Raw genomic sequence first — 23,764 nt, 5'->3', positions numbered from 1 at the left:
TCGAACTTCTGGCCGAATTTACGTCCGAAGAGTAAAATATGGTGGAGGTTCGGTGATGATTTGGGCAACCATCCCGTAGTATTTCATGGGCCCCGTGTGTGCTCTGCTGGGTCGCGCTACTGCGATCGATTACGTGACCATTTTGGCTGATCAGATTCATCCCATGGTTCAATGTTTGTTCCCCAATGGTGATCCTTTGTTCCAAGACGACAGAATCCATAACCACGCAGCTCCCATCGCCCAGGACTGCTTTTGTGAGCACGCGGGTGAATTGCATCTCCCCTGGCCACTACACTCACTAGATCTCAGTATTATTGAGCCTTTGTCGTCTACATTGGAGAAAAACGTGCGTCATCGCAATCCACCTCCAGCATTGTACCCTGAACGTGCCACTACTATACCGGAAGAATGGTATGTTTCCCTTGAAAACAATACAGGGCCTGTATTTGTCTATTCCGAGACGACTGGAGGCTGTTTCGAATGGCGGCGGATTTCCTACACCGTATAAGTCGTGTTAATGTGTTGTGTTTTTGACGGTTGTCCTACAGGAAACAACTTTGCCTAAGGACCAGGTTGCCTGTCAGGCGCGCTGACGAGCTCAACGACACCGGGAGAGTTGGGGGCTTTTGTTTAGGTACTCCTTCTCGCTACCTTTATGTGACAGACTGTACATGTTTCGTCGGCGGTTTGTACTTCCTAGAATATCCGGTGCAATGCCCGATCTTTATACACGGGCCGTTTCCAGTGGTCAGCGTATCACTTTGTCCCACTTACATCACAAACTTGTTCTGATTTACTGCTAGATACTTCTTTTCGCCTTCCAGTCAATCTTAAACCGGATTTCCAGGCTTACCCCAGGCTGTAGCCATTAATGTTCCTGTCGCTAACTTATTCAATTCATACACAATCCCATTTCTGATAAATCTGTACCATGTCCTGTGTTCAACTGTAGTATAAAGCCTTTGACTCACTATAGTCCGCCGGCCGAAGTGGCCGTGCGGTTAAAGGCGCTGCAGCCTGGAATTGCAAGACCGCTACGGTCGCAGGTTCGAATCCTGCCTCGGGCATGGATGTTTGTGATGTCCTTAGGTTAGTTAGGTTTAACTAGTTCTAAGTTCTAGGGGACTAATGACCTCAGCAGTTGAGTCCCATAGTGCTCAGAGCCATTTGAACCATTTTCACTATAGTCCATTATATGTAAATCTGAAAGCAAGTGCTCTGCCACTGTATATTTGCTTGGGTACGATATTTATTTCAGTTGATATTTGGTCTCCAGATAGTTTCCACTGAACAAGCTCCTAAAACATGGAGATCGAAAGAAGCGTCTTGCACAAAGTAATTTCTAACGTAAGTCGTTACAAATGCTAACAAACACACAACATACGCCTTAGGCGCTTAAATCTAAGTAAAAAAAATTAAGTATACAGGGCGAATTTGCTAAATGAGAGCCAACTGCAGGAAACGATCCCTGAGAGCATACGGAGCCAAACAGGTCATATTGTCATAAGGCCGGAAATGGTTTCCTATGGAAGTACTCCAACTTGAAGGTGGAGATGAAACATCTTTGACAGTCTCAGGACCAGGCAGGTGGCGCACCAGCATGGGATTAGCCAGACGACCACGTGGAACATTTTCCGCGACAGCTGCCACTATACGTATCAATTGAGACGTTGTCAGGCGTTATTACTCATAGATTTGCCTCTGCGGCGACTGTTTGTCGCTGGTTCGTCGCACAGGCCATCATGATGCTAGAATTTGTCATCTATGTAAGGGTGCCTTTAGAATGCCAGATATCGTAACCTTCACAACGCCCACCTGAGGGCTATGGAGAATTCCGAGAGCGGGCCAGCAGCACTGGAAGTATATCTGCATTTCCTGCGGATGACACTGTACCGTCCTGGGCTGAAGATGTGGCTTTGGTAGTGCAAAGGATAGTGTGGTTACTATACGATGGCGGTACAGCTCACTACCCTCTTTAATGTGGATCTAAAACACAAGCACAGGCGGATCATTCCCTTTTGACTGATGTGTTCTCATGTGTGCTTTCAATAACTGAAATCTACATTGTCAAAGACCTTTTATTTCCACCTTCAAATCTATGTACCTTCCTCAGAAGGTATTTTCATCCACATGTCCATATGATATTTTTTGCTCCTTATTCTATCAGGAAACGTTTCTTGCAGTTTTTCCTCATTTTGCAAAATCGCCTCGTAGTATTGTTATTTGCCCAGTGCCTAAAAAGTTGCACATGTTTTTGTAAATAACTAGATCATTAGTTGCTAACAATGTCTTCACGCTAGTGGCTGACTGCAGTTCATGCTTCACTAGACTCTGCAATGGAGGAGTTGTTCCTGACCAGAGCACAGGACAGATGATGAGAGCATATATGGTCTGCCCCTCTGCGCCACACTCGCACAGGGGCGATCCAGTCCATTGTATCTGATAAAGGTGATGCCTAAACTTTCTGTGGTAGAAGCAGAGATGGAACTTTTGTTTACATCATTATGGCGGCCATTGTATCTGGAGCCGATACTGAGGTCACTGTCAAAGATCTTTTACCTTCATCTTCAACTGGTGTGCCTCCCTTGGCACACATTTCCGCCATGTATCCATCTGATCTATTTTGCTCTCTATCGTTACATTAGAATTTAATTTATGTAAATCTTACTATGATATATGACAGATTCACAAGACGGTCATGACCGCACGTTTGGGGCTATTTCCGCATGCTTATAGTGATATGAAAGATGCAGTTCAGTTAGCTGTAACTGCGAGGTGCCGGGGCTAGCAGTGTATTTAACACTAAATTCTAGAATCTACACATGTAAATCATGCTCTAAGCCCCCCCCTACTCTAACTCCGACTTTTGCTGTTGCACAGGGATTAAAAATATACGCGAACTGACTGTAATCAACCCTGCAAGTGGAGTAGAAAAGAGTTTGGCACCTGCAATAATTTAATTTGATAAATAAGTTAAATAAAGGAAGGTTTCATTAACGTAGTGAGAATTGATAGGTTGCTCTACCGATTAACAGAATGGAAGTTCTGTCCAAAATATCAATATGAATTATTAAGACTAAACACAAAATAATAAACAAAAACACATGAAACATTTATAATACATCAAATTGGCTCAAATTGGATACACAAACAAACGCTGTGAAGGTGAAGTTGTCCCTAAACTAGATTGTGAGGTTTATGACGAAGTGGTATGTGGAGCCAATTCCTTGCCACTCAAATCTTAAGAGAGACACACAGCTAACCCAACATTAATTGCTGCTACTCAAGACAGAACAAAGTTAGAAAAAGACGAACAGGCACACTCTGCTGGGCTCTGATTATCACCTAGGAAAATCCCTATCTGCCGGTGCTGCGGACATACATTACCAAACTGTCTTCTTAACTGCCAGAACATGATCTGGCGTACCGGAGGCGAGGGCTGGTTGCTTCGACGTCCTCGACCGAAAAGCCAGAGCCGACTCTCTAGAGCACCCGTACAGGCCGAACACACAACATTCCCACCCCCACGACAGTGGCCGTGGTTAAACGTTCCAATCAGCAACTCCAAAACCGGCGGAAAATTCCACTCCATTGCCGGAGCACTACCATTCCACCAATGGAGATTCTTGGCGCCAATTTCTGCGCTGATTTTGCTACGTCACGGAGCTATGCCCTGAGCCAGCCAATCACAGTTACTATCTTGCAGAAAGCGCGGGAATTTTCCCGCCACAACTGCCTGGGTACACAAGTCATTCCCATGCCTCGCTGGTAGCCCGCCAGAAAGTGTTTTCGCTAAGATTCCTCCGGGCATGTCTTTTGACAATATCGGCGTCTGCAAAGCATTCACTCGACTTCCTCACACCTGTCGGCTTAACCCTTTCCAGATCAGGAGAGTCCGCCTGTCACCGGACCACCCAGGTGATGAGAGACACTGCGTGGGAAGTCCGCGTGTGAAGGAATAGCAACTTCTCAGCGCATGCAATTAGAAACGAAAATCGTAAGATAGAAATATGAGAGGGGGCTCATGCCACCTCTCATAGCCCCTACGCCATTTTAGATTGTAATTGGTGAGCGGTTGGCTCACTTAGGAGCAAGGTAGTGAGTCAATCGCCCAAGAACAATCTTACAAACTGACTCCACATGCCGCACTCTATAAAAAAATCACTGCAACTGAAAAATGCAGCTCATAGAGGGAGGATTATTTATGGTGTAGCCAACTTCACCTTCTTAATATGGAACACTAACACTCACATCACTCATCCATACCCAGGGAGCCCCTTCCAAACACCGATTCACACAGACATTCACGCTCTAAATATGGCCCGGGCATGTGAGCCAAATATGGAGCAGTTTATTCTTTACAATCAGAGTTGGAGTGCTCCGCAATCAAATGCCCAAGATGTTACAACAATTTGAATCATTAAACTAACCTGAACTCACTCACACATGATACTGTTTAAGTTAACAATCTCTTTTTGTGAGCTTTCAGAATCTAATTACAACCTCCGATTCATTCTGTCTTTCTGCACCAAGAATAACCTTTACAAAATGTTCCCTGAACTGATGGTCCATTCACAATGACAGTGGTGGTATCTGCTTCAGTTTATGGGGACTTCAGGCACACTGTTTGAATACACACAACAATAAATACAAAATACAAAAAAAACATGGTGTGGAGAACAATACAGTAATTTGTAATAAGAATTACAGTGTAAAACACAAACACATACAAGGTATAACATACATTACAAAAACAACACTAGAGAAAAATTTAAGAAAGAAAAGAAAGAAAAAAAACAAGGTTCATGGGGCATCAAGTTGTGCGTGCACATTGCACAATGTTCACGACTGTGCTGAGAATGAGGCACTAAATCACATTGTTAGAAATATTCGAAGCACTTCACAAATTCCACAGTATTGACATCACATAGGGCTAAACGTCGGGTGTTGTTGCTACGTTGTTGCAACGGCAATAGGGTATGCTGGAGCATCTGCAGTACTCTGTTGAGATTGGACCAAGACCCACGCATATGATGACGGCAGTACGGTAGGAAGACATAGTTATAGGCTCTCCTCACGTCGATTAATTGTCTCTGAGGTCTACTTCTTGGGATACATCACTAGTCTAGGTCTCTTCTCTCGCTGGATAGTACTTTTACGTTTCCCAATATTGCAGTCCGACGAGGGATGATGGCATGTGGAGTGACTCCACAAGTGTGTGAGGTCATCCATACAGGATCAAACTAGGAGCGACGATTGCTACACCTGCTCTCTAAGAGAGAGGAGAAGTTAGAAATGAGACCATTCATTTGTTAGAGTGTGTGGCACGATACTGCTTTGTGTATGCAGATCGTCCAATGCTAGTGAGTTGTAAAAACCCAAACAGGTGAGTATATAGCGTCCCTTTCTGTCCTGAGGCACATGAGGCGCAGGTTCTGACACGATATGTGATCTTCTTCGTGTACTCACGACAACGTGATCTGCCGCAGGGAATCCCTCCAAATGGTTGCCGCATAAGGAGAGCTAGCAGGCTGTCGCGTGTGGGTCACATGTCAGTGTCAACGGCCAGCCTCACTTTCGCTTGTGGCCCGGCGAGGATTGTCTGCCGCCTAATCCCTCAGGTATACGGCCCGGTGACTGTCAGCTTGTAGGACCGGATGCTCTCGCGCCCTTCACGTCAGGTGGCGCGCTGACGCTCTCTTCTTGCGGGTAGCCGATGACCTCTTGCTTTTGCTCCGGCTGGCCTCTGCATTGCCACGATACCCATCATCTGCACAATCCTTACAAAAATCTTATACCTAACTTTTCCCTATGACCTTCTATGTTATAATAAATTTACATAACGATACATTGATGGTCTGCCATTTCAGACACTCTAATTTTAATTTTATAGTTATTTATCTGTAGCTATCATAACAAAATCATGGAAATAATTTATCTTGATATTTGTGTAGAGACCGATCTCACTATTGTACATGGTGTGTGACGCTATATTGGATGAAGAAATAAATGTGCGGGCCCGCACTAATATTACTATTAATTACATAGATCGACAGTAGACATGCTCAAGAATTAACTACCATTTGCCAACGATCTACATTCTATGTCTTTTAATTCAATTATGTTGTTGTGCAGGTCTAAGTTTTACTGTGCTATAAAGAACATGCAACTATGCTACTTTCGCTCGCCCGTCGTCCCTCCATCTCCGGTCTGTGGTTTGGTGACCTGAAAAATAGCATCTCAACAGGCGCGCGGCAACACTTGTGGTAGAAAACCGCCACAATATTAAGGATCTAGATATTGTAAAATCCTAAAGTTTAATTTATCCTAGTATATGGTACTCTCTCTATTATTATTATATTTTTTTTTATACAACACTCTTACATAATTCCTGTTACGCTGAGATGTCTCGCTGCTTGCCGCTATTGACGACAGTGATGTGCGCGCCGTACGACATGGCCTCCGAGTTCTCACTACGCCTCACTGAAACTCCAGAAACTGGGTTAGCCATGGCTATACAAGACAATAAATTTATAGTTGCAACTTCTTTTTTATGTTATGCAGTATTCACGATCAAAGCACACCTTTCCAGAGGCAATGTAGTATGACCAAGCCAGGACTGGTTCCTGTTGAGGATTCAGTCGTCCAACACACGCCAGCTACACAGTATGTCACGAATATCCAAGTATAAGTCCCTGGTTATTCATCTGTGACAGTCACGAGCAGCACGCTAAATCCCCAACCAGCACATTGGCATGGTAGGCTTTATGCCCGCATTTCTCTCGTCTAGGGCACCATTGGAGTCAAACGCTCACAGGTTCACCCCGACTTGCAAGACAACGATGCTGGCGCAGCTCTGCAAAAAACTATACTGCCCATATTCATCCTCGAAATCACGCAATATACCACAATCTTGCAGTGCACTGACGCGTGCCTGCAAGCATAGGTATGAACGTCTCACGAACTGGTTGTGGCCGCTATGGAACGTATCATGACTTCTCAGAACGCTTCTAAGAGCACGTTCTTGTATGCGCCCGTTTGTGCGACATCTCGTCACTCATCTTTATCCCTTAACATGGACACCAGATAGGAAAGGACAAAAACATTGCTCATGGAAAGGTAGTGCCTCTTATCGCAACGACAGAGGAGATCCCGAACATAGACAAAAAAAGTTAACAGCAGTAAATTCTTATGCGAGAAAACGCAGCGTGTTAATACTTTAACAATCTTAATCTATTAATGCAACGATTATTGTTCCCCGAAGAAAGGTTCATATATTTGCCTATTCCACTATGTACACCACTTAAACTACTATTATTCCACGAACTTCTTTGTGTGAGAGATGTGGTGGAGTCCTATGGACTAGCGCCAACCCCTTGTCAGACTCCCCCTCCTCTGACGTGCATTAGAATTTGCAGGTCTAATTTCAATCCCCTGGTTCTCCTGTTGTCCTTGGGTTCGCTCTCTCCAATTACGGTCGCTTTGCCGTTCGTTATTCCTCCTCTCCCAGATTCCTTGTCTAGCATGACCCTGTTCCCTGACGTTCTGGTTTCCGTGTCTCTGGTTTCCATAACCTTGGATAGCGTAACCTTGATTTCCGTAACCCTGGTTTCCTAACTGACGAACGCGATTATGCGATCTGTTGTCGTCTACCCTTGCTGGCCCGTGGTATTCGTTATTTTGCGCCTTCTTCCTGTCCTTTGCGTCTTGTTTATCGAAGACTACTTCGAGTTCGCGCAATAGACTCTTGAATGCTTCTATGTCAGATTCACACTTGCCGACAAGTGTCTGTTGATACCTAACAGGCAATTTGGAAAAACAAAATTTGATGATTTCTCCCTTGCTATATGGACTATCTAAAAATTGATTCTTCTTGAGTAAATCATCAAAAAATTTGGTTGCGCTCCTTTGCCCGGACACTTCCAGTTCGGGACAAAATATTATTTCCTCTTTAATCCTGTCTTGCTTTTCCTTTGACCAGTAGATCCCCAGGAACGCATCAACAAATTCCTGATAAGTCTGACACGTCGCTGCCACATTCCGCATCTTTTCCGCGGCTTGGCCTTCGATGTGTCCACACATGAATTCTAATTTTGCCAGGGTTGGCCATGATGACGGTAATGTATTTGTAAACTGCATCACCCAGCTCTTGGGATGCATCGACCCTCCATTATCTCTGAACTTTTGGAATTTTAGTATCAACAGGAAGTGATTGTGATCAAACTCCTGTCCGATCCTCACACTGGTGCTGTCACTCGTTTCCGATACTTGCACGTCTGCTGAGTGTCCTGATCTACCTTGCTGATAACTGTGATGTGCTACATCTGTATCACAGTGGAAGTGGCACTTCGAATTCACTCTCCTAAGTGGGCTACAATTATTGGAGCTATTACTAGGTGTTTCTGCGTGTGCCTTGTTAGTTCTGCACTCTGTCACTGGGCTAGAGCACGGCGGGCTTTTCCTCGGGGCCACAATTCTGTGTACTCCATCATTGGTATCCGAACGCGCAGTACTCATGTGCCCGTTTCGCTCTAGTTTTGCTATCCGACTCTCTACTTCTTTCATTCGTTTCGTGATGTTCGTAACCGCAATATTACCTTGAGTTTTTAAGAACGCTAGGGATTTTGCGTGGGCTTGTGTCACACGTCGCAAGCGACCTGCAAGTTGAGAAGTTACTTTTGCGATTTTCATTGCCCCTGTTGCTGCCGTTTTGGCTAGGCCTGCTACTTTTTGTGCTACCATTGACATTTGTTTTGCTTCTCCACATTCTTTCTTTTTTGTTAGTAATTCCCCACGAATTTCCCCTATATGCGAAATTATTGCCTCAGTGTCCTTCTTACGCTGTTCGTCAGCTTCTTCCTTCTCCTTCTTACGTCGTTTCTCCTCTTCTTCCTTCTCCCTCTTACGCTGTTCGTCAGCTTCTTCCTTCTCCTTCTTACGTTGTTTCTCATCTTCTTCCCTCTCCCTCTTACGCTGTTCGTCAGCTTCATCTTTCATTGATCGTAGGAAGCTCAGTATTGGGTTTACGTCATCTTTTTGATCCTCTTCAAACGTGGAAGATGTAACTCTGGACACCTGGGCGCTAGAGCTCTGACGTGGCCGAGCTAGCCCCTGTCTGCTCTCATTCGTTTGATTATAAACTTCTGCTACCGTCTCGACTTGTGTGCCTGTCTCTGTTTCATCCTCTACCTCACTATCATAATCATGGCCGCGACGTTGCTCTAAGATCGCGTCCAAATCACCGTCCTCATCAATGACCCTGTCGTCCTGTCCTGCTAAAAATGTGCCCATCTCATCTCCTAACCTATCCCCGTCAGTAACGTGCCTCTTATCCATTATAGTATCCACTTTTGTTTGAGCTTCGCTCAGTAATAGTCGTGCCTTACTTCTCGTGATCATTCATGAGAAACAAAATTTATCTAAAATACACAATAAAAATAATCTACTCCCTGTATTTTTACACATAGACATAAAATTTCAACAACGCCTCTCCAACGCTGTAATTATACGCACGATTTGTTGTGGTACAGAAACCGCACACAAACCCGACAAAGTGTGATGTGATATGGACACACCATCAAAGAAACACAAAAACAATAAACAAAAGAATATATACACTGAAAACAAAAACTGTAATCATGCGCCGCTACTTAAAACTAAATGCGGAACTACCAGAAAAAAAACTTGGGTAATAATCAATAAAAAAATTAAGCAAAAAAAATTCTGAGTGTCCCTATTACTAATAATACTTGCTTATCAGCGATTCACAGGAAAGATCCGAGGCTAAGGGTCGCCATTTTATGCGAGGTGCCGGGGCTAGCAGTGTATTTAACACTAAATTCTAGAATCTACACATGTAAATGATGCTCTAAGCCCCCCCCTATTCTAACTCCGACTTTTGCTGTTGCACAAGGATTAAAAAATATACGCGAACTGACTGTAATCAACCCTGCAAGTGGAGTAGAAAAGAGTTTGGCACCTGCAATAATTTAATTTGATAAATAAGTTAAATAAAGGAAGGTTTCATTAATGTAGTGAGAAATGATGGGTTGCTCTACAGATTAACAGAATGGAAGTTCTGTCCAAAATAACAATATGAATTATTAAGACTAAACAAAAACACATGAAACATTTATAATACATCAAATTGGCTCAAATTGGATACACAAACAAACACTGTGAAGGTGAAGTTGTCCCTAAACTAGATTGTGAGGTTTATGACGAAGTGGTATGTGGAGCCAATTCCTTGCCACTCAAATCTTAAGAGAGACACACAGCTAACCCAACATTAATTGCTGCTACTCAAGACAGAACAAAGTTAGAAAAAGACGAACAGGCACACTCTGCTGGGCTCTGATTATCACCTAGGAAAATCCCTATCTGCCGGTGCTGCGGACATACATTACCAAACTGTCTTCTTAACTGCCAGAACACGATCTGGCGTACCGGAGGCGAGGGCTGGTTGCTTCGACGTCCTCGACCGAAAAGCCAGAGCCGACTCCCTAGATCACCCGTACAGGCCGAACACACAACATTCCCGCCCCCACGACAGTGGCCGTGGTTAAACGTTCCAATCAGCAACTCCAAAACCGGCGGAAAATTCCACTCCATTGCCGGAGCACTACCATTCCACCAATGGAGATTCTTGGCGCCAATTTCTGCGCTGATTTTGCTACGTCACGGAGCTATGCCCTGAACCAGCCAATCACAGTTACTATTTTGCAGAAAGCACGGGAATTTTCCCGCCACAACTGCCTGGGTACACAAGTCATTCCCACGCCTCGCTGGTAGCCCGCCAGAAAGTGTTTTCACTAAGATTCTGCGAAGTAACGGAACCTCTAGCCCAGCCGCTACTTCAGACCCCTCCGGGCGTGTCTTTTGACAATGTCGGCGTCTGCAAAGCATTCACTCGACTTCCTCACACCCGTCGGCTTAACCCTTTCCTGATCAGGAGAGCCCGCCTGTCACCGGACCACCCGGGTGACGAGAGACGCTGCGTGGGAAGTCCGCGTGTGAAGGAATAGCAACTTTTCACCGCATGCAATTAGAGACGAAAATCGTAAGATAGAAATATGAGAGGGGCTCATGCCACCTCTCATAACTGGCATTTGTAGCAGCTGGAGTAAGTCTAAGTGCAGAATAAGGTCGTATTTCTTCATCCCAGTGCAACTGTATCGGCACTTATATTTCCTCTTACGACCTAGGTACTCTTCAACCAAATCTAAAGATTTTTCACTACGAGGACATAATTCTGCCACTTGCTATAACATATTTCAATTGCTGCTGTTAGTGACTTCATAGGTAGTGAACAGTATCAATGGCGAAGGCTAGTCTGATACGATTGTGACTGTGTCGTGATCTCTGTTTTCAGCATGTTTAAGCCCTTGTAGCATGGCCATAGTATGGTACCTTTGCATGAAACACTGAGGTGACAAATGTCATGTTATACCTCCTAATATTATGTCGGACCTCCTTTTGCCAGGCATAGTGCAACAATTCGATGTGATATGGACTCAACAAGGTGTTGGAAGTCCTCTGCAGAAACATAGAGACATGCTGCCTCAATAGCCATCTATAACTGCTAAAGCAGTACCTATGCAGGATCTTGTGCACGAACTGACTCCTCGATTATGTCTCATAAATGTTCGATGGAATTCATGTCGGGCGATCTGAGTGGCCAAATCATTCGCTCGAATTATCCACAATGTTCTTCAAAACAACTGCGAACAGTTGAGGTCTGGTAATATGGCGCATTTTCATCATAAAAATTACATCATTGTTACGAAACATGAGATCCATGAACCATTTCCAACCAATGATCAGTTCAGTTGCATCAGTGGACTCAGTTTGCTGCATGTAAACATAGTTCACACGATTATGGAGCCACCACCAGCTCGCACAGTGCCTTGTTGATAACTTGAGTCCATGGCTTCGTGGAGTCTACGCCACACACAAACCCTACCTACCGTGAGCTATTACCAACTGAAATCAGGACTCTGACTATGCCATGTTTTTCAAGTCGTCTAGGGGCCAATCAGTATGGTCAGGAGCCCAGGAGAGGCGCTGCAGGTGATGTCGTGCTGTTAGCAAAGGCACTCGTATTTCGCAGCATTGTCCTAACAGATACGTTCGTCATACGTCCCACATTGAATTCTGTGGTTATTGCACCCAGTGTTGCTTGTCTGTTATCACCGACAGTTCTACGCAAACGCCTCTGCTCTCCTTCGTTAAGTGAAGGCTGTCGGCCACTTTGTTGTCCATGATGAAAGATAATGCTTAAAATATGATATTCTCGGCACACTTCTGACAGTGTGGATCTTGGAACATTAAATTCCTTAACGATATACCATGCACCTAGCTCCAACTACCATTCTGCATTCAGAATCTGTACATGCCGTCATGTGGCCATAATCACATCAGAAACGTTTTCACATGAATCACCTGAATAAAAATGACAGCTCCATCAAAGCACTGTCCTTTTATACCTTGTGTACATGATTCTGCCAGCAGCTGTGTATGTGCATGTCGCTATCTCCTGACTTTTATCACATCCATGGCGCCACGTGAGTTAGTCACATGGTCTGAAGCGTCTTGTCAGAGAGTGCCCTTCTTGCTATTGATCAGATGTACCCAGCAGATCCGATGGTGCAAGGATGCTCTCCTTCTCCTGCAAAGATAGAACAAGTAAATAATTTTCTAATAGGTTCCAGAGCATAGAAGGATCTGGGGAAATAAACTCTTCAGTGAGGCTGTCAAGATGCATGCTGCGCGCTGTTCAGTACCCCTGCAGGCCGTTACCACATACTTCTCCTAGAAGACCACATGTTGGTGGGAGTCCCAGTGGCTGCAAGTAAGGAGTAATAAACTGATGTTAGTGAAATTCTCAATGCGGCCATGGCTTATCTCCTTCCGACCATGATGGAATGAAGCAGTAGCCCTTACAAGGCGTATTGTGACGAGCCAGTTGCTCGGCCACCATTGACCACACGTTTTCAGTTGGTGAGAGATCTGGAGAATGTGCTGGCCAGGGCAGCAGTTGAACATTTTCTGTATACAGAAAGGCCCATGCAGGAGCTGCAACATGCGGTCGTGCATTATCCTGCTGAAATGTAGGGTTTCGCAGGGATCGAATGAGGGGTAGAGCCACGGGGCGTAACACATCTGAAATGTAACGTCCATTGTTCAAATTTCCGTCAATGGCAACAAGAGGTGACCGAGAGGTATAACCAATGGCACCCCATACTATCACGCCGGGTGATACGCCAGTATGGTGATGACGAATGCACGCTTCCAATGTGCGTTCACCGCGACGTCGCCAAACGCGGATGCGACCATCATGATGCTGTAAAATGAACCTGGATTCATCCGAAAAAATGACGTTTTGCCATTCGTGCACCCAGGTTCGTCGTTGAGTACACCATCGCAGGCGCTCCTGTCTGTGTTGCAGTGTCAAGGGTAACCGCAGCCATGCTCTCCGAACTGATAGTCCATGCTGCTGCAAACGTCGTCGAACTGTTCGTGCAGATGGTTGTTGTCTTGCGAACATCCTCATCTGTTGACTCAGGGATCGAGACGTGGCTGCACGATCCGTTACAGCCATGCGTATAAGATGCCTGTCATCTCGACGGCTAGTGATACGAGGACGTTGGGATCCAGCACGGCGTTCCGTATTACCCTCCTGAACCCACCGATTCCATATTCTGCTAACAGTCATTGGATCTCGACAACCGCGAGCAGCAATGTCGCGATACGATAAACCGCAATCACGATAGGCTACAATCCGACCTCTATCAAAGTCGGAAACGTGGTGGTACGCATTTCTCCCCCTTACACGAGGCATCACAACAACGTTTCACCAGGCAACGCCGGTCAACTGTTGTTTGTGTATGAGAAGTCGGTTGGAAACTTTCCTCATATCAGCACATTGTAGGTGTCGCCACCGGCGCCAACCTTGTGTGAATGCTCTGAAAAGCTAATCATTTGCATATACAGCATCTTCTTCCTGTCGGTTAAATTTCGCGTCTGTAGCACGTCATCTTCGTGGTGAAGCAATTTTATGGCGAGTAGCGTAGTTACGTGAAAATGTACAAATTCTGTTGATAGGCAAAGCAAAGCGAATAAAGTTTTTGAATATAAATTACTAACACTTACACTAGAAATTTCACTGAATAATCTCCCTGATATGGGCTAGGCCGGCCGGTGTGGCCGTGCGGTTCTAGGCGCTTCAATTTGGAACCGCGTGACCGCTACGGTCGCAGGTTCGAATCTTGCCTCGGGCGTGGATGTGTGTGATGTCCTTAGGTTAGTTAGGTTTAAGTAGTTCTAAGTTCTAGGGGACTGATGACCTCAGATGTTGTGTCCCATAGTGCTCAGAACCATTTTTTTGATATGGGCTATGAGATGCTGTTCTGAGGGAAGGAAAATTTTGTGATGGCAATGCCCATCGTATGTAGGCCGAAACATTTCGCCGTGGGACACCTAGCGGACACAAAGAGACGTCGGAGCCACTGTGTAGGCCGTCGGCAAAAGCCACCCCTTGTCCCTGCTTTTAACAATGACCCTTTGGAAAATCTTTCTACAGGAACACGGCAGGAGATCCCAGATAAAACGTTCGGAGAAACCCAACTCAAAACATTGGTGACTCACTGTACCGACCTGTGTTAAAACTAAAAAGAAAATCTGTTTATCTCATTATTACACAGCAGAAGTTAATCTCTATCCTACGAAAGAAACGAGGCCTGTGTTGCTTACAAAAATTATAGTGAGTGGAGTTATAGCAATTACGAACGCTCTGATTGGCCAGAACGAGAAATCGTAGCCACCCGCTTTGATACCGGCAAATTTCAGACAGTGTAGTTCGCTTCTTCTCTTGCAGAAAATCGTCAAGTGTTTGAGCAAGGCGACTCGCGCCGTGCTGAGGCGATTGCGAGAGTCATTATGTGAACACCTGTTCATAGGCTCGCCTTAACTAGTAAGGAGTTAACTGCAAAGTCTCCTAGTATGGAGAATCGGCAGAGCACTGACAGTTAACGTTTGCGAGCGATTTGAGGATAGCGACGTACATGCTATTCCAGCCAAATAGTGTGTACCATTCCAATTAAATTAGCTAGGGAATAACTAGGAGTCTCAGCTTCACCGAAGACATAGGAAATCTATCTGACTGGTGTTTAACAGTCGAGAGAGATTTAGAATAGATTCTCAGGCTCACAGCTCACACCAACAGCCGCCACTGTCGCCGCCAATGCAAGGTAAAATGCACGCTCATGCTACGTCAGAAAGTGATATTCAATTGACACGCAGAAATGCGGTCCTCTCAGTCTCTCCTAATTTTTGTACATTCAACCATGACCTGTAGTTAAACATATTCCCGACTGTCAAGCTTAATTGAAGCAGGAACGCGAGATGTCCGATTTAACAAAAAGAACCGATCAGCGACTACCGGGTGCTTTATGCTCTGAGATTATTGAACTATTTTAATTGTGCAGTTATCTTCGCAGTGATGTTTATGTACCTTGTACAGACTCCATTCAGATGTTTGTATTTTCATTGTGCATTTTAGAGTAATTGAAAATCTGGCCCCGATTGTATTTAATTTGTTTGTATTTTTATCGACCCCAAGTCATGGTCATCAACCATCTTACCATTAAAGAACCTTACAACAGTTACGAATTCCGCTTCACAGCTGTGAACACCCAGTATCAATATTTTACCATCCCGTACGTAAATTTGCTAACATTGCGCATACACTAATTTCTGTTAGCGATAACTTTTCCATTACAGTGAGTGTAGTGGAACCGACACTGACATCATTGTCTGATTACATCATTGTCCGTAGTGCTGCACTCTTCTGAACTCTGCATGCGTGAGATGGTATCTTCCCACCTTGCAGGCTGTAGGTTCGGCACCAAATTCCTAAAACACTCTGTGCACAACGGTGGCAGGAAGCTAAATCAGAGCCAGTCTCACACATGTTAGAACACATGGACTTCTCTTACATCAGAAGGAGTAAAGAATGTGCCACAGATGTACAACACAGTTGCAGATAAGCAATATTTTAATTGAGTGTGTTTTATATGACTACCTGAGAGCAAACCTGGTTTCCCCGTAGAACCTACCCTTTATTTTAAAAGATAATGAGGCGAGTGTGGTTCGCGTTTTAAGTTTTTACGTGTTGTCACGTGTTTTTCGCAAAATATTGGGTGTGAGATTTTAAGGTGTTGCAGAGTGGCTTGGTTACTCTTTTTTTCTAAGTAGTCACTCATCCACAGCAATCTGCCCTCTTTACACAGCGTATGTACTGGTATTTGACACTTGATTTCATATAGTTATTCTAGCTTGTTATTCTGACAGTTTTGGCTTGGTTCAAATGGCTCTGAGTACTATGGGACTTAACTTCTGAGGTCATCAGTCTCCTGGAACTTAGAACTACTTAAGCCTAACTAACCTAAGGACATCACACACATCCATGCCCGAGGCAAGATTCGAACCTGCGACCGTAGCGGTAGAGCGGTTCCAGACTGTAGAGCTTCAAACCGTCGACCACCTCGGCCGGCTGACATTTATGATTGGTCTTTTATGCACCGCACATTGTGGGGTTGTATTTATAATTCTTGTGTGTTGATACAAATCGCTTATCCAGTTTTATGTTAATTTTTTCATAGACTTTCACCATGTTCGTCTCCTTTTATTTCATGCATGGGCGGTGACGATCACCGGCCGGTGTGGACGAGCTGTTCCAGGGGCTTCAGTCTGGAACCGTGCGACCGCTACGGTCGCAGGTTCGAATCCTGCCTCGGGCATGGATGTGTGTGATGTCTTTAGGTTAGTTAGGTTTAAGTAGTTCTAAGTCCAGGGGACTGATGACCTCAGATGTTAAGTCCCGTAGTGCTCAGAGCCATTTGACCGGCGATGATCCCGCTGTTAACGCTCTAAACCACTAGCCATCATCATATATTCTAAGAGAGCAGCGAATGAACGAACAGGCTTTATCAAACTAAAATAATTACTTTATTGCAATCTAAAAACAAAACAATAAACAAGACAAAGGCACCAGAATGAGATTTTCACTCTGCAGCGGAGTGTGCGCTAATATGAAACTTCCTAGCAGATTAAAGCTGTGTGCCCGACCGAGACTCGAACTCGGGACCTTTGACTCTCGCGGGCAAGTGCTCTACCAACTTTTTTTTTATAAGTGCTCTACTAATTGTTTTTTAAGAAAACAAAAAAAAGCATCTTGTTGGGTATGAAAATAAAAGACGACGTTCTTCATAAATAACACAATACCCTGTGAAAACGTAAAACATAAAAGTTAGCTATATTTCCGCAACGGCCTTCTTTTGTATTTCTATGTTTTTTGTTAACATAAATGAGTATACAGTCTTCTCACCATCAGCAGCATTTTTTTTTCTGGGAGCACAAGAGAAAGAAAACAAATAGGATGCAGATAGAGAGCTATGTGTGAAAAGGATAAACATGTGTAAGGAGAAAAAAAACTTAGAAGGGGAGGAGAAAAGAGAACTGAAATAAAATAGGAATACTTTCCGCGCCATGCTCCACTTTGGCGCGCCAGCAGAACAAAATGCATTCTATCATTGACCATTGAAGGGGAACGTGGGATTGTCCAGCCTTGGCTGGCACGGTTCGTTGAGATTCCAGCTTTGAGGCGGGTTGGTGAAAATGCTCTGTAAATAGTTCGCGAAAGTGGCCCGATAGTGTCGAGGCCGGCGAAGGGTGTGGTGATGTACTTGGAGGCGTGTCCAAAAGTCCGCCGGATGGACGATGTCGTCCCGGAAGAGGTAGTTGACAGCCATGCCACTAATCCATGTGATGGCGTGCCACTTAGCCGATGGAAAGTAGGTCGTGTCGGGATATATCATCATAGTGGGAGAAACGTGATGTGGTGGTACTCGGAGGTAGAAAGCCACAATCTTCTGTACGAGGGTCCAGACAGCTGCTGCTGGCCCACACTCAAAACGATGTAAATCTGTATCTTCGACATTGCACTTGAGGCACAGCGGTGAGTCCACCAGTGCGATGCGATGCAGTTTCTGTCTTGTAGTATACTTGCCGTTGACTAGAAAGTACCACATAGAGGTGGTGTCAGTGGTGTGATATGGTTGGTGTATCGTTTTCCAAACTGCAGGCCATGAAACCTGGGGGTGACGTGTTTCGACGGGGTTGCGGGGTGGAGACTTTCGGAGAAGGCGATAGATGTCGCGGGTGGTCGTCTTCCTGGTCCTGGGGAGCTCGGTGCATATGTAGCTGTACTCCAAAAAGAAACGGCCGATATGTGACATCGGAGGTGGGATGTGTGCCAAAGACGTCGGTGGGCGTCTCGAAACCAGCGCGAGCTCGGTGGTCAACATTCCAGTAAAACTAGCATTTTGGCTTTTCCATAACCGGAGCATAGTATTGGTGTAAAGTGCCGTTGTCCTGGCTCTCACATTAACCAGATCGAGGCCACCATCCCGCTTCGGTAAGGTGAGAGCTTCATACTGGACTTTGAAGATGTGTCCAGAACAAATGAAATAGCCGAATGCCGCCTGTAACCTGGCCGCCATTGTCGCAGTGATGGGCAGAATATGCGCTATATGGGGTATCCGAGCTGCCAGATGGGTATTGACGAAGGTGACTCTCTGGCACATATTCAGCGGGCGTAGAATGTGATTTTGTATGTTGGCCCGGATGCGTTGCAGCAGCGCCCGAAAATTGACCGCCGAGGTGCGGCGAATGTCTCGCGTGTACACCAATCCGAGACAACGAATGGTGTCCACCAGTTGAAATGGAACTACGCTGTCTGCGGGAAGGCCGCGGCCGATCTTCATGGCGCATGATTTTGCCACGTTCATAGCGCTCCCTGCCCCTGCACTGTAGCGGGTAATTCACTGCATCGCAGCTTGTACGTCAGCCGCTGAACGTACGACGAGGGCCAAGTCGTCCGCGTAAGCTCGGCAGCGGAACATATGATTCCGGAGTGGAATACCTGTCAAACGTCGCCGTAATCCGCAAATGAGTGGTTCCATCGCAATGGCATAAAGTACCGTCGACAAAGGGCAACCCTGCCATACTGAGCGTTCAATCCGTATAGGTTCTGTAAGTCTGCCGTTGACGAGAAGTCTGGACGTTGCTCCACGAAGGAGCCGCATAATCACTTGCGTGAACGTCGGGGGAATGGCCATTCGGTCCATCACTGCGTCGAGGAATGCATGATTGACGCGGTCAAACGCTTGTTTGAAGTCGATGGAGATTAAAGCGCCTGGCAGTCGCGAGTGTGTTGCCACAGCGATCACATCTCGATATTCACTGAGGGCTGTCTGTGTATTACGATCGCCGCCTAAGGATGTTTGTTCGTGGGAAACAATGTCCCGTAAGACATGTTTGAGTCGCACTGCTAGAAGGCGTGTGAAAATCTTGAAGTCCGAATTGAGTAACGTGATCGGCCGATAACTGTAGAGTCGTGTTCCTCCTGCGGGTTTCGGGACTGGTACAAGTAAGCCTTCCATGAACATTGGTGGCGGGTTCGCCGCGCCGGACAAAAGTTCCCAGTACATGTCCCTCCATCGTGGCATCATCAAATCTTGGAAGGTTCTGTAAAATTCGAGAGGTAAACCATCCGGGCCGGGAGATCGATTCAGAGACCCCTTGGCCACAGCGCCTTGGACGTCGTCGGTGGTCACTTCAGCAGTCAGGAGGGTTGCATCTGCTGCGTTTAGAGTACCAAGTGTCTCATGGGCAACCTCAGCAATGGCCTCTGCACCGGCAGGTACTTCTTGATAGAAAAGTCTGTAGTGCGTTGTGAATGCATCCGCAATGGTAGCTTGCGAAGTCAGCCGTCGTCCATCAGGTAAGTCTAAAGTTGTCATTAAAGCCTGTCGGCGTCGACGAACATTTTGAACAATATGATGCATAGAAGGTTCTTCACCATTAATCCTGTCTTGGCTGCGGGCTGGTACAATGGCTCCCTCTAGACGGCATCTGGTCAAGGATAAAATCTTTGCCTTGATGCGTTGAGCTTCTTTGAGGCGATCCGGGGATGGAGGATGATCCATTAGTTCACGTAGAGCGCTATAGTAGAAATCAGTTGAATGGTGATTCCACCTGGCTTTGGCTCTGCCATAGTGTGTCAATGTGCGTCGGATGACCGGTTTGGCGCACAGCAACCACCACTGCAGTGTGGTCTCGTAACGCATAATGCGTTGAACACAGGTGTGCCACGTGTCGGTGACCTGTTGTCGACATTCACGGTCCCGCAGTAGCGCGACATTGAGTTTCCAAGGTCCTGCACTGCGCCATATAGATTGTCGACGTAGGTTCATGGTACAGATATAGATGTCATGATCCGAAAAGGCAGATGGCCAACGTTCCGCGTCGAGGAGAACTGATTTTAGAGCGTTATAGATGTATATTCTATCAAGTCGGCTGGCGGAGTGGCTCGTGATGTGTGTATACCCCGGGCGGTCGCCGTGTACCACTCGCCAAGTGTCTAGGAGACGAAGGCGGCGGACGAGGAAGCGAAGTTCGGGACATGTGGTGAAATGGGGGTATTGGTCTGTGCGCTCGAGAACACAGTTGAAATCTCCACCTACGATGAGATGATCGTATCGACCGAGGAATAAAGGCATGATATCTTCTGCGTAAAACTGGGAGCGATCCCTCCGTTTGTCAGTGCCCGATGGGGCGTAGAGATTTATGATTTTGAGACCTTCAACTGTTATGGCCACCCCTCGCGCTGTTGGGAGGTATGCGACATCGGAAACTGCAATTCCTTCTCGGAGGAGGATGGCTGCGCCTGTGTGTTCCATAGCTGCAGGGGCGGCGTACGTCTCATATCCATAACACCCAGTCCAAGTCGCTGTCCTCAGTTCTTGTAACAGGGCGATGTCGATGTCCGCTGCTCTGAGCGTGTCACGGAGCAGTTGAAGTTTAGCGTGGGAGCCTATATTGTTAGTATTGATAGTAGCTATTCGGTACGCCTGATGGGAGATCCGTGCTGTTGATAGGTTCGTAGCTGGTGAAGATTGTTGTGGTGGATGCTGGAAGTCCATAGAAGTAGCAGGATTCGCCGTAGAAACTTCCCCCATTTTAGTTTTGGTCTAACGGAGAAACAGATCTCATTTCCGCATCAGATGGAGGCGGGAAATCCGTGTCATCCGCCCATGAAAGGTGTCCGACAGGTTTGACATCGGCGAGAGGTGGCAGCGCTGGCCGAGTCGGCTCAATGGCGTCGGTGACAACAGGCGTGCTATGTTCCATGGCTTCTGGGCGCAAGGCTTGCGCACGATCTCTGTCGGACGGTTCACCGTCTTGTGGATGACGCGTCTCCGTGGCAGAGGAGAAAGTGTTATCGTGTTCTCCGTCGGAGTGATGTGCCATCTCTTCGTCCTGCGGAGGGGGCTCAATGGTCGAGTCTGATGTCTTGCGGCGTTTTTTTCGTCGTTTGGGCGACTTTTGCTTTCGGCAATGAGTTTCGGTGTCTGAGGAAGGAAGAGATTCACGTCGTTCCGGCACAAAAGCCGCGGGTGTTATGATGCGGTCTTCATTCTCCAGAACACTCTCATTGGTATCCATGTGATCTTCTAGCGTGGGTGTGTCCGGCTGTTGGACATGTTCACGGGCGGCATCGCCGGTGTCAAGGTGCTGGGACGCCTCCGGGTGTAACGGACCAGGGAGACGTTCATGAACGGCGCCTTGTGAGGGCTGGACGCGCAGTGTCGCCGCATAGGTGACTGGAAGGGTGGTCGTGGTTCTGTCGGTGTTCGTATCGTCGGGCCTTAGTTGTGTGATGCGGCGTTGCAGGCATTCATTACGGACGTGGCCTTCTTAACGGACCAGAGAGACGTTCATGAACGGCGCCTTGTGAGGGCTGGACGTGCAGCGTCGCCGCATAGGTGACTGGAAGGGTGGTCGTGGTTCTGTCGGTGTTCGTATCGTCGGGCCTTAGTTGTGTGATGCGGCGTTGCAGGCATTCATTACGGACGTGGCCTTCTTTGCCACAACCGGAACATGTTCGAGGTTGTCCGTCGTAAATGACCACCGCACGGCAGCCGCCGATAGAAATGTACGATGGAACGTGCCGTTTGAGATCGATTCGGACTTGTCTCACACCATTAAGCACCGGATACGTCGTAAACTGTGTCCATGTCTCGGCTACGTGGCTCTGGACTTTTCCGAACGGGCTTAGCGCCGCGATGACTTCATCTTCAGTCACCTCGAAAGGCAGTTCGAATACACGGATCGTCCGAAGGCCAAGTCCTGCATGTTCAACATCCACAGGCCCGACGTTTCCGTCGGAGTGGCGAATTTTTAGTCCATGTCGCGTCCTTTGAATGATCTCGTTGCAGGCAGCGTCGGAAGTCATCTTAACATAAACGACGCTGCTAATGATCGATAGGTGTATGCCGATGAGTTCGTCACGGGGGATCTTCACGTCTTCGCCTAGGAAGCGTTCGACAGCCAGCGCTTTAGGTCGTGCGTATTCATTTGAGAAGGTGAACTTAAGAGTGTTCTTCCTGTAAGAGTTGGCCATTAGAGCTTGTTCGACTGAGAAGCGCTGTGACGAGGAAGTAAACAAAACTCTCCGCGCGCGCAGCGGCGTGGACGGCCGAGCGCGGTGCACACTGCTCCCCTGCCGAACGCAGACTGCGCTGATATGGCAGAAGTAAAGCTGTGAGTACGGGGCGTGAGTCGTGCTTCGGTAGCTCAGTTGGTAGAGCACTTGCCCGCGAAAGGCGAAAGTCCCGAGTTCGAGTCTCGGTCGGGCACACAGTTTTAACCTGCCAGGAAGTTTCATATCCGCGCACACTCCGCTGCAGAGTGAAAATCTCGTTCTGGAAACATCCCCCAGGCTGTGGCCAAGCCATGTCTCCGCATTATCCTTTCTTTCAGGAGTGCTAGTTCTGCAAGGTTCGCAGGAGAGCTTCTGTAAAGTTTGGAAGGTAGGAGACGAGATACTGGCAGAAGTAAAGCTGTGAGTACCGGGTGTGAGTCGTGCTTCGGTAGGTCAGTTGGTAGAGCACTTGCCCGCGAAAGGCAAAGGTCCCGAGTTCGAGTCTCGGTCGGGCACACAGTTTTAATCTGCCAGGAAGTTTCCTATCAGCGCACACTCCGCTGCACGGTGAAAATCTCATTCTGGAAACATCCCCCAGGCTGTGGCTAAGCCATGTCTCCGCAGTATCCTTTCTTTCAGGAGTGCTAGTTCTGCAAGGTTCGCAGGAGAGCTTCTGTAAAGTGTGTTAGGTAGGAGACGAGATACTGGCAGAAGTAAAGCTGTGAGTACCGGCCGTGAGTCGTGCTTCGGTAGCTCAGTTGGTAGAGCACTTGCCCGCGAAAGGCAAAGGTCCCGAGTTCGAGTCTCGGTCGGGCACACAGTTTTAATCTGCCAGGAAGTTTCAAGACAAAGGTATTCTACTCGAAAGTGCATTTGTAAAATCAAAATCTGCTGCTGGGTTACACTCAGTGTGGCTCCAGCCCATGCACTGGAGCCGGCTTGGAAGCCCCTCGATATGATTTCCACAAGGTAATCAAAACACTACTGCTGAAGTTTGTCCCATTCGTCGACGGCAGGTCTCCAGAGTATGAGTAGAGTTTCTGCGAAGACACATTGCTCGTTTCTACTGGCCTTAAGGATCTTCAATCCTGTCTCTGTGACCAGATACCGCTGACCACTCCATATTGTTGATTCCTGCTCCCTGTTCGAAGAGTTAAAAGAGGTCGCGTGGTGTGTTCGGGTATTACAGTCTTAAAAAAAGGCACCAACTGCTGAGAT

The sequence above is a fragment of the Schistocerca americana genome, chromosome 8 (assembly GCF_021461395.2).
Source record: "Schistocerca americana isolate TAMUIC-IGC-003095 chromosome 8, iqSchAmer2.1, whole genome shotgun sequence".
Lineage (NCBI taxonomy): Eukaryota > Metazoa > Arthropoda > Insecta > Orthoptera > Acrididae > Schistocerca > Schistocerca americana.
The sequence above is the reverse complement of the archived record's forward strand: the minus strand, read 5'-3'. Positions refer to the sequence as shown.